The 10,481-nt window shown below is 40.4% G+C and overlaps 1 protein-coding gene across 2 annotated transcripts in view; it reads left to right on the top strand.

Annotated features, from left to right (window-relative positions):
* Positions 1-10,481, top strand: part of cdc37 (cell division cycle 37 homolog (S. cerevisiae)) — a 32,123-nt gene that overhangs the window by 8,781 nt on the left and 12,861 nt on the right. The gene's annotated exons all lie outside the window — the stretch shown is intronic.

Genomic DNA, 10,481 nt, shown 5'->3' with positions numbered 1-10,481 from the left:
TCGCACAGGTAAAGTCGCTGGTCTTTACACTCTTTGGTCTTCACACGATGAGGGCTTCACACGAGGGCAGCGGCGACCGCTGCCGCGGTGCAATTACCAGTTATATACACGCCTAATACCCCGTTAATGAATACAGCTGGCCACGCCCAACTATTTAGCCAGCGAAACTCAGTCACGACACTAAACACAAACACACACGCGTTTTTACCAGGGTAAACACAGTAACGAAGAGCCGCGCTAAAATCAAATGAGAAAGTAAACACTCACAGACTGATGTTCACACACTCTCTCTCACACACACACACACACACACACACACAGTCACACACAGTCACACACACTCACTCTCAAACACTCACTCTCTCACACACACTCACTCTAACTATAGAATCAATTCTTAATGCGCATGTGAACGCCATCAGCGTCTATCACAGGTTCACGTTTAAAGTCTGTTTTAGAGAGAACGGTGTCGTCTTAGCGGACCCTAATTTAATAACAAATTATCATTTAGACGGAAGTGAATCAATCAAAACTAACTTTAGCTGGAAAAAACATTTTTCAAGAGCCACTATAAAACCAAACCAATCTCTGTTACCTTAAAGCTCTGTAAAGCTGCTTTGAAACAATCTACATTGTTAAAAGCGCTATATAAATGAGGATGACTTGACCTGATTCTCTCTCTCTCACACACACACACACACACACACACACTCACTCACTCACTCTCACACACACTCTCTCTCTCTCTCACACACACACACACTTACTCACTCACTCACTCTCACACACACACACACACACTCACTCATTCACACACACTCTCTCACTCACACACACTCTCTCACTCACACTTACTCACTCTCTCTCACACTCATTCACACACACTCTCTCTCACTCACACTTACTCACTCTCTCACTCGCACACACTCACTCACACGTACTCTCTCTCTCTCTCTCTCTCTCTCTCTCTCACACTCACTCACACACACACTCACACACACACTCATTAAGCCCTTAATGCGCTCCAGCCGCCCATCCGCACAACAGTGCCTGGTGTCTTGAGAACACACTCCCTGAAATAGGTTCGATGGTGAAAACGATTATCCGGTTTCTCTGCGCAAACCTAAAAAACGCAAACCCGTGAAATTGCATACGGCACACACATGCGCATCACGAGTCGATAGGTATGCGCGTTTAAATATATATATCCGCAGACGTGTAGTCCTTCGCAAATCAACCCTCAACAAACTACTTGTCTGACTTAAAAATGTATAATACATAATTTTTTGTCACGTCTGCGTAGCCATGTGAACCAGAACTATTTTGACAACGTTTTATCAGTACAGAGGTAAAGGGAAGGAGGCCTTCACAAGGGAGAGACTAGTGACACTTCAGGACTGCGATGTCGTCGTGTCCAGGCGCAGGTCCTTCATCAGATCCGGATACGGCCTGGATCCGGCGGACTGCGGTAGACCTCGGGATAAACAGAGAGACTGATATTAGCGTAGACGCCATCCTTCTTATGATGTACAAAGAACATCAGGATTTATGGGAAGTGTTCCCGGTTTCGGCTGATCTAAACTATGCAGCCTAACATTGAATTATAGCAATCTATAATGTGTTATGTGTATGCTAAGCCAAAGAGATGTGTTTTTAGTCTAGCTTTGAACTGACAGACTGTGTCTGCTTCCCGGACAATGTTAGGAAGATTGTTCCAAAGTTTTGGTGCTAAATAGGAAAAGGATCTACCGCCAGCAGTCGATTTATATATTCTAGGTATTATCAACTGGCCGGAGTTTTGAGATCGCAATAGACGTGAAGGACTATAATGCGTTAAGAGCTCGCTCAAGTACTGGGGGGCTAAACCATTTAGTGCTTTGTAAGTAATCAGCAATATTTTAAATGTACCGGGCTAACAGAACCGGGCTAATATGGTCGTACTTCCTGGTTCTGGTAAGAACTGTAGCGGCTGCGTTTTGGACCAGCTGTAGTTTGTTTATTAAGTGTGCCAGTAGAGCATTACAATAATCTAGCCTTGATGTCATGAACGCATGAACTAGTTGTTCCGCATTTGTCACTGAGAGCATATGACGTCATTTAGATATATTTTTAAGATGGAAAAATGCGCTTTTACAGATACTAGACACGTCACTTTCAAATGAAAGATTGATATTTAAAGGGACACTCCACCCATTTGCATTAAGAGGTCCATTGTTAGACAACCAGTCATACTATTGAATGGTCGTGCAACATTCTTTCATTTTCCCCTGAGACGAGAGAAATCTACTATTTACCTTTTTCACTTCCTCCTACAATGACGCAAAAATCGTCATTTGTCGTCATTGTAGGAGGAAGTGTAAAAAGGGGGGATTTCTGTATAGACTACAAGCACAAATTCCCACCCTTTCAAACCCGCCCATAGGGGGTTGTGCCTAATGCGCTAACAGAGCTATCACAGATCAGTGGGTGGGACTTCACTTGCAGATACTGAAAGCAATATCAGCCATCTTGTTTATAAGCTAAGCTAACAAGCGCTGTGGATATAGGAAGTTACGACAATGACGGAAGAAACTAAACATGATATGGAATAGAGGATTTTGAAATTCTGCTGCTCGAATCCGCTGTTCGTGGCTATCTTTACGAGCCGCAATATAGTGAAGAGCAGCTGAGGCTGATGGAGGATCAGGAGGCGGCTGCCTGTCGCGGACGAGGAGCCCGGACTGGGTCGAGCTGAGGCGGGCTGCTGGTGCGTGTGCTCTCGCTGTGCGCTACGGACACAGATAGAGTCCGTCTGCTGCAGAGAATTTCAACGATCGCAATTTCTCCTGGACGAAATCTCTGAATCAGACGACCACACGGACGTTTGTGTTGTGATGTGAACCATCCTAGTTTCGCCTGACTGAACATCCAGGTATCATGCAATAATTCACCATATAGAAAGAAATACAAACGAGTAATTCACTAATGAGTTTGCCAATGTAACGGGGTTCGTTGTTGTGGGAAGAAGGAGGCTGGAACCGGCGAACATTTGAACGTTTTAATAGTAAAATAAACAAATACAAAACAAAAGTATAAGCCAGCTGGCCACACACAACAGAAACAAAACATAAAATCAGGCCTGTTCCTTTTGTGCTTCCGCTCCTCCGTGAGAGATATGAGACCGCTGCACAGGTGTCATTCATTATCACTCGCGTCGTCCTCTCACGTCCCTCGCCCTCGTCCTGCTCGCCACAGCCAACTAACTAGACATTTTTTGTGAAATGAATTTCAAACTCATTTGGCAGCTAGCCTTCTTGTAGACGGAAGAGTGATTTCTCTGATGTTTGCGCTGTTCTGGATTAGTGGGAGTGGCTTGCGGAGCTGTGGCTTGCGGAGCTGCATTGTGGGAGTTGTTGTCTTACATACAAATGCGCCCCAAAGTTATTTTCTGTCTTTTCTCGGTCAAGAGGGCACCAAATTCAAAATTTCTTTTACATTTCGACTACATATATAACCCACTTTCAATAAAGATTAATGTTGAAATGGGTGGAGTGACCCTTTAAAGAGCACACACTCACACACTCTCTCACACACACACACACACACACTCTCTCACACACACACACACACACACACACACACACACACACACACACACACACACACACACACACACACACACACACACACACACACACACACACACACACACACACACACACACACACAGGTTCCCAACCGACGACGAGGACTTAACAGAGCAGCCATCAAGTGTTAGACAGTATTCTAGGTTATTACATGAGGACGTTTTTTGACCAATAATTAGAATCTGTTTTTTCAGAATTTAGTAGTAGGAAATTACTAGTCATCCAATTTTTTACATCAGCTATGCATTCCGATAATTTTGTGAATTGGTAAGGTTCGTTAGGTTTTGAAGAAATATAGAGCTGAGTAGACATGTGCCGGTATTCGGTAATGCGATAAATCGCGGTAATGAATATGCACGATATTGTTATCGCGGGGACTTCGAAATACCGTGAAAAATAATAGATCCGAATTTAGATTTTTAGAACGCGCATCAGCTTATTTTCCATCAACCGCTTAAAAAACAATGCGTATATGCTGCGCAAAACACATGTGCACTTTGATGTAAACAATCCCAACATCACATGTATAAGCACTGTGTGAATGCAGTGTGCACTCTAGTCTAATGTAAACAATCCTCGCATGGAGAAGAAGCACGGCGGAAGGAGGAACGCTGTTGACACTTTCACACGGTCTCGCGCCACACATCCATTTTCTCACCCAGAGAAAAATCGCGGAGCAAAGAGGACACTGACACCGACAGACTAGACAGAGCAGGTTACTTTTGATATGAAAAAAATATCAGCTCTCAGGTTTTATAACGAAATTCAGACATTAAATACTGTTTTGGTGCTTGTAAATGTGACGTGACAGATCGCGCGGCTCAGTTCAAGTAAACAGATCATCTGTTACTTTTTATTAAAGATACAGTACAACCCACCGAAAGGTATACGTACTTTCGATCAATCAGTGTTTTTCAACCACGGAAAGAGGTCAATAACACTGCAGGAGAACAATTATGTCACAGAACGTTACATTTACCTCAGGAAAGCCATTTAATGTTAGTTGACTATAAGAAAATAGCTATAGAGAGGAGTATTTTGCTAAATATGTGCACTATATTATTTTAATATATGTTTACTTGTCATTATATAATTGTTATTATAATGAAAATTACAGCATATTAAATTTTTATATTTATATTATTATTATATTTATATTGTATGCATTATATTTAATTTCTCTCTGTATGTTTAAAGCATTATGTGAGATATATTTTTTCTTGAGAAACATTTAAATGCAGGCTATCTACTGTAGCCTACCTAATATTTATCCAAATGAGTCAATATTGAATCAAGATTGAAATTAAATCCAAGAATTTAATTGAAATCATGAAAATTGTGTTAAGCAATAATTCAAATAGTAGCCTCAGTAACCATGTAAACATTATAACATGTTGTCACTAAAAAATAAAATTAATGTTTTGACAATCACAATTACACATTGTGATGCAAGTTTTTTTTTAGATACCCCCAATCCGTCTGTTTCTCTTGTGCAATTAAAATATCGTGATAATACCGTATACCGTGATAAAAGCTCAATCAATTAATCGCAGCATGAAAATTTGATACCGGCACATGCCTAGAGCTGAGTATCATCAGCATAACAGTGAAAACTAATTTCATGTTTCCTAATGATATCTCCTAACGGTAGCATGTACAGAGTGAACAGCAGCGGTCCTAGTACTGAGCCTTGTGGGACACCATACTGATCTTTTGATCGATAAGACATCTCTTCATTTACTGCTACAAACTGATAACGGTCAGATAAGTGCGATTTAAACCATGCTAGTGCAATTCCACTAATGCCAACGTCATTTTCGAGTCTATTTAAGAGAATGTTGTGGTCAATGGTGTCAAATGCAGCACTAAGATCGATTAACACTAATAGAGAGATACAACCACGATCGGATGATAAGAGCAAATCATTTGTGACTCTAATGAGAGCTGTCTCAGTACTATGGTACAGTCTAAATCCTGATTGGAAATCCTCACAGACACCATTTCTTTCTCAAAAGGAACATAATTGTGAGGATACTGCCTTTTCTAGTATCTTTGACAGAAAAGGTAGATTCGAGATCGGCCTGTAATTGACTAATTCTGTAGGATCAAGTTGCGTTTTTTTAACATACGGTTAAATTATAGCCAGCTTAAAAGTTTTTGGTACATATCCTAATGACAAAGATGAATTGATGATATTAAGAAGAGGATCTATGACCTCTGGAAGCATCTCTTTCAGTAGTTTAGTCGGTATAGGGTCTAACATACATGTTGTCGATTTAGATGATTTAGCCTAACGAGTTTAGAAAATTCACCCTTTCCTATGGCTGGACGATATGGCCAAATTTTATATCACGATACATTTCTTAATTTTGGTCGATACGATATATAATTCCGATATCTATATGAACAATATAAAAGCCTCAGAAAAACTGCCAAGAACGCCCACAACAGATGTCTGTACCTACAATCTTCTGAAAAATGTATTTGCCAAGTCTATGAAACCTCCTCCTATAAAACTACATAATATTTTAGAAATAAAACCGGAACAAATAAATTAACGTTCACCTTTTATTTCCATTTAACCTTTATACAAACAAGAAAAGTAAAATAAACATAGGACTCTCAGACTGACCTTATTAATATATTTAAATTTAAACAATAACATAGTCTGATTTTATTCTTTACACAAAACGTCTTGTAACAAAACTTGTTCTCATAAACCAAAGTGCTTCAGCCAGGATAAAAAATTATGAAAAGTGCTCAGCTGCAGAAAAAAGAGAAAAAGAGAGAGCAACAACAATAACGCATGTTGCTGGGGGCATGGACATTGTTGAGTGTTTATAACACTCTATGACAGTCTCTAGAGGTTTCTGGCAAGAAATACGAGCTGGTCTACATTATCTGGCTTCAGAGATGCCCTTTTACATGTGACAATGTTCCCACCTGTACTAAAAACCCTCTCAGAGGGGGAGCTTGTGGCCTGATTGCACAAGTAATGTTGTGCCAGCTGGCTTACTCTAGGGAAGTTCTTTTGATAGACTTTCCACCAATCCACAGGATTTGAGTCATTGTCAGCATTTGGAGACAGAAGGTAGTTGCCAAGCTCCCTCTCAACTGCCTGCTGTGCACTCAAGTCTTCTGTGTAAGTAGTAGTGGTGGGCCTGTTTGAAAAAAGCTAGCCAGAGACCGCTTTGTTTTCTTAGCTGGTACAGAAGTGTCTCTCATGGCTTCTTCTCTGGACTCCTCTTCCCTGACCACAAAAAATCTCTCTCCCTTCAGCATCTCCAACACAGCTCTCTCTTTGATGTATTCTCTCTTCTCCTCCTGAGTGTACTAAAGCTTGAATCTTGGGTCAACGAGGCATGCCATGTTAAGTAGACCAGCCATGTTACTTTCATCATACTTTTGGTTGAGGTATCCCATCACTGTTTTCTTTATGGTCCTGGTAAGCTCTGTGTCATCCTCTGCTTCCTTCAAGATGGAGGTGTTGAAGAGATGCATCACTGGTTTTAGAAATGATACACTGACATAGGACACACCAGACAAGGCATCACTGAATTCGAGGAGTGGGCTTAGAGCTGCATCTATAGACTCTAAAACATCCACATCTTGCCAGGTATGAACCAGCGGTCTGGTCGTCTTGTCCTTTGAGAGGACTTCAGTGAAGGCCCTTTTCTGCTCCAGATCCCGCTTCACCATTTGTTGACGGGAGCCCCATCTTGTTGGTGTTTCACTGATGAGCTTGTGCTTTGGCACGTGATACTCCTCCTGAGCAGCTGCAAGGTCCCGTTTCTTCTTCCAGGAGTAGGAGAAGACAGCCACCACCTTTATACAGACCCCAATTGCTCTGTCCACCCGCTTGTCTTGGTTAACTTTCTCTGTAGACAGATAGAGAGAAAAAAATTGCAATATATACTTATAATTTGTATTTATATTTTAGCTACAATTTGTTGTTTATTCATATTATTCTTACTGCAAAATTCTTCTGGTTGCATACTTTTTTTTGTTTTAACTTCACACCTGATTTGGCAAAGTAAACATATGTTCCAATGCCAATAAAACACCTTTGAATTTAATTGAAAGAATTGCTGTATCCTTACGAATATGCATGTCTTGAATAAAGATTAAATGAATAGCCTATAAAATCACTTAAATAGGGTGAATAAAATCACCTAGGCATAATCAAAACTACAGGCTAAGTACTATAGTTACAACTAAGTATTAATTAAGTACAATGATTTTAGTTATCCTCATACCATAAACAAAATCAACTAAAGTTGCTGCAGTCCATAGCTTTTAGCGCTCTGAGCATAAGCTGACAAGCTTCCAATCTTGGTCAATAAAGTGGACTGTCAGGCTCAAGTATGGTTTTGAGGTTCGGCTTGACCACAGGTCAGCTGTGGTCGAAAATGTGACACTGACTTGAGTTGTTCCTCCACCCTCTCCCTTACTCCTCCACAAAGTGCAGGGATCGCTGTGCGTGAAAAATATTTTCGCCCAGGGAGCTCGTATCTCGGGTCGATGACTGAAATAATTTTCCTGAATCCTAAGTTTTCCACCATACTAAACGACATCATGTCCTCAGCCAAGAAGTTTGTAACAGCCTTTGTAATGTCTTTATGACGTTTAGACTGTTGGTCATAAGGCATGAATGCAGCCATCTGTGTTTGCTGCATGGGTTTCTCTTTTGACACAGCTGGTTTTGGGGATGAGGATGGTGGTGTTGTTTCAGGGAAAGGTTGTTGGCTAAAACTTTTATGCTGCCAGTGCCTCATCTTTTGACTCTAAGAATGTTCTATCGGGTGGAACTGCTTCAAATGGTGGAACATCAAATCTGATGTGTTCCCGCTGCTAGTCGGCACCACTCTCCAGCACATTTCGCAGCACGCTGAAGCCTGAAGTTTCTCTGATCTCGACAGCCGAACCACTTCCATACTACTGAATTTGTCATTCCTCTCTTATCAACTATTTTGTCTGAACGAGTTTCCACACGTGAGGAGAAAGCAGTCACATTTGAATTGCGGTCAGGGGCGCTAATTTTGTATTTAAAACTTGACGTGTTGGAGATCAGCCTACTACTGCTGAGCACTGGCTGCGTGTCTGTGGTGTACGTCATCACGGAAGTAGCCAATTGTGTTCTGCTCTTTCTGACGGCTCCGCGCCTAACGTCAGTCAGTGACAAATGCTGTCATGTATATTGAAATATCGAAAATGTGTTTAAAAATCATATCACCGTTATCGAAAAAAGAAAAAAATCGCAATATATATTGATATTGAATTATTGTCCAACCCTACCCCCTCCTATAACAATGAATGAATTGAATGTTTCGTTAGTGAGACTACACTGCACTGTCTGATGCGATACTGTAGTAGACGGTTGCATAGTTATAATTTTTTCTCTAATATTATCAATCTTGTAAGTGAAGAAGGTCATAAAGTCATTACTGCTGTGTTTCTTTGAAATGTCTGGGCTTGAAGCTTTATTTTTTGTTAGTTTAGCCACTGTTTCAAATAAATACCTAGGGTTTTGTTTATTTTATTCTAATTTTCTTCTAATAGGGTTGAAAAATAAGCAGATCTAGCAGCTTTTAAAGCCTCTCTCTATGCCATCATACTCTCTTTCCATGAAATGCGAAATACCTCTAGTTTTGTTTTCTTCCAGTTGCGCTCCATTTTTCTGGCTGCTCTCTTAAGGGCCCGGGTGTGCTCGTTGTACCACGGCGTTGTACTATTTTCTTTGATCTTCTTTAAGCACAACGGAGCAACTGTGTCTAAGGTGCTGGAAAAGAGAGAGTTAAACGTTTCTGTCACAATATCAAGTTCTTCTAAGCTATCTGGGATGCTGAGATGATGAAACTGATTAGGAAGATTATTGATAAAGCAATCTTTAGTGGCAGAAGTGATAGGTCTGACATACTTGTAACACGGAGTCGGCTTTGCAGCCTTGGCTAAATGTAATTTACATGAGACTAGATAATGATCTGAGATGTCGTCGCTCTGCTGCAGTATTTCAACAGCATCAACATCTATTCCATGTGATAATATTAGATCTAGAGTATGATTACGACAATGAGTAGGTCAACACGTGTTGTCTAACTCCAATAGAGTTAAGAATGTCTATAAATGCCAATCCCAATGCATCTTTTCCATTATCTACATGTATATTAAAATCACCAACAATTAGGACTTTATCTGCAGTCAGTACTAATTCTGATTGAAAGTCAGCAAATTCTTTGATAAAGTCTGTATGGTGCCCTGGTGGCCTGTATACTGTAGCCAGCAGAAATCTCAAATTTGATTTATCATTTACACTAGATATTGTTACGTTTAGCACCAACACTTCAAAATAATTATATTTGAAACTAGACTTCTTAGTAATTCTGAAAATATTACTATAAATTACAGCAACACCTCCCCCTTTGCCTTTCAGACGAGGTTCATGTTTATAACCATAATCTTGGGGGTGGACTCATTTAAAGTAATGTAATCGTCTGGTTTTAGCCAGGTTTCTGTCATACACAGCACATCTAGGTTATAATCTTAAATCATATCATTAACAATAAGTGCTTTTGAAATAAGGGATCGAATATTCAGCAACCCAAGCTTTATCATTTGTTCATCTGTATTATTTCTGTTTTTTATTTGTTGAACATCAATACAATTTTTACCCTTAGATGGGTTTGGTAGTTTTTTGTATTTCCTAATTCGGGGAACAGACACAGTCTCTATATGACAATATCTAGGTGAAAGAGGCTCTATGTGATGGTACTTATCTGACCTTGGTGACGCGAGGCCGCTAGCAGACGGTCGGTTTAGCCAGTTTGTCTGCTTCCTGACCTGAGCCCCAGACTGTCA

The sequence above is a fragment of the Siphateles boraxobius genome, unplaced genomic scaffold, assembly GCF_051911475.1.
Source record: "Siphateles boraxobius isolate OS27281-9 unplaced genomic scaffold, OSU_SipBor_1 10, whole genome shotgun sequence".
Taxonomy (NCBI): Eukaryota; Metazoa; Chordata; class Actinopteri; order Cypriniformes; family Leuciscidae; genus Siphateles; species Siphateles boraxobius.
The sequence above is the reverse complement of the archived record's forward strand: the minus strand, read 5'-3'. Positions and strand labels throughout refer to the sequence as shown.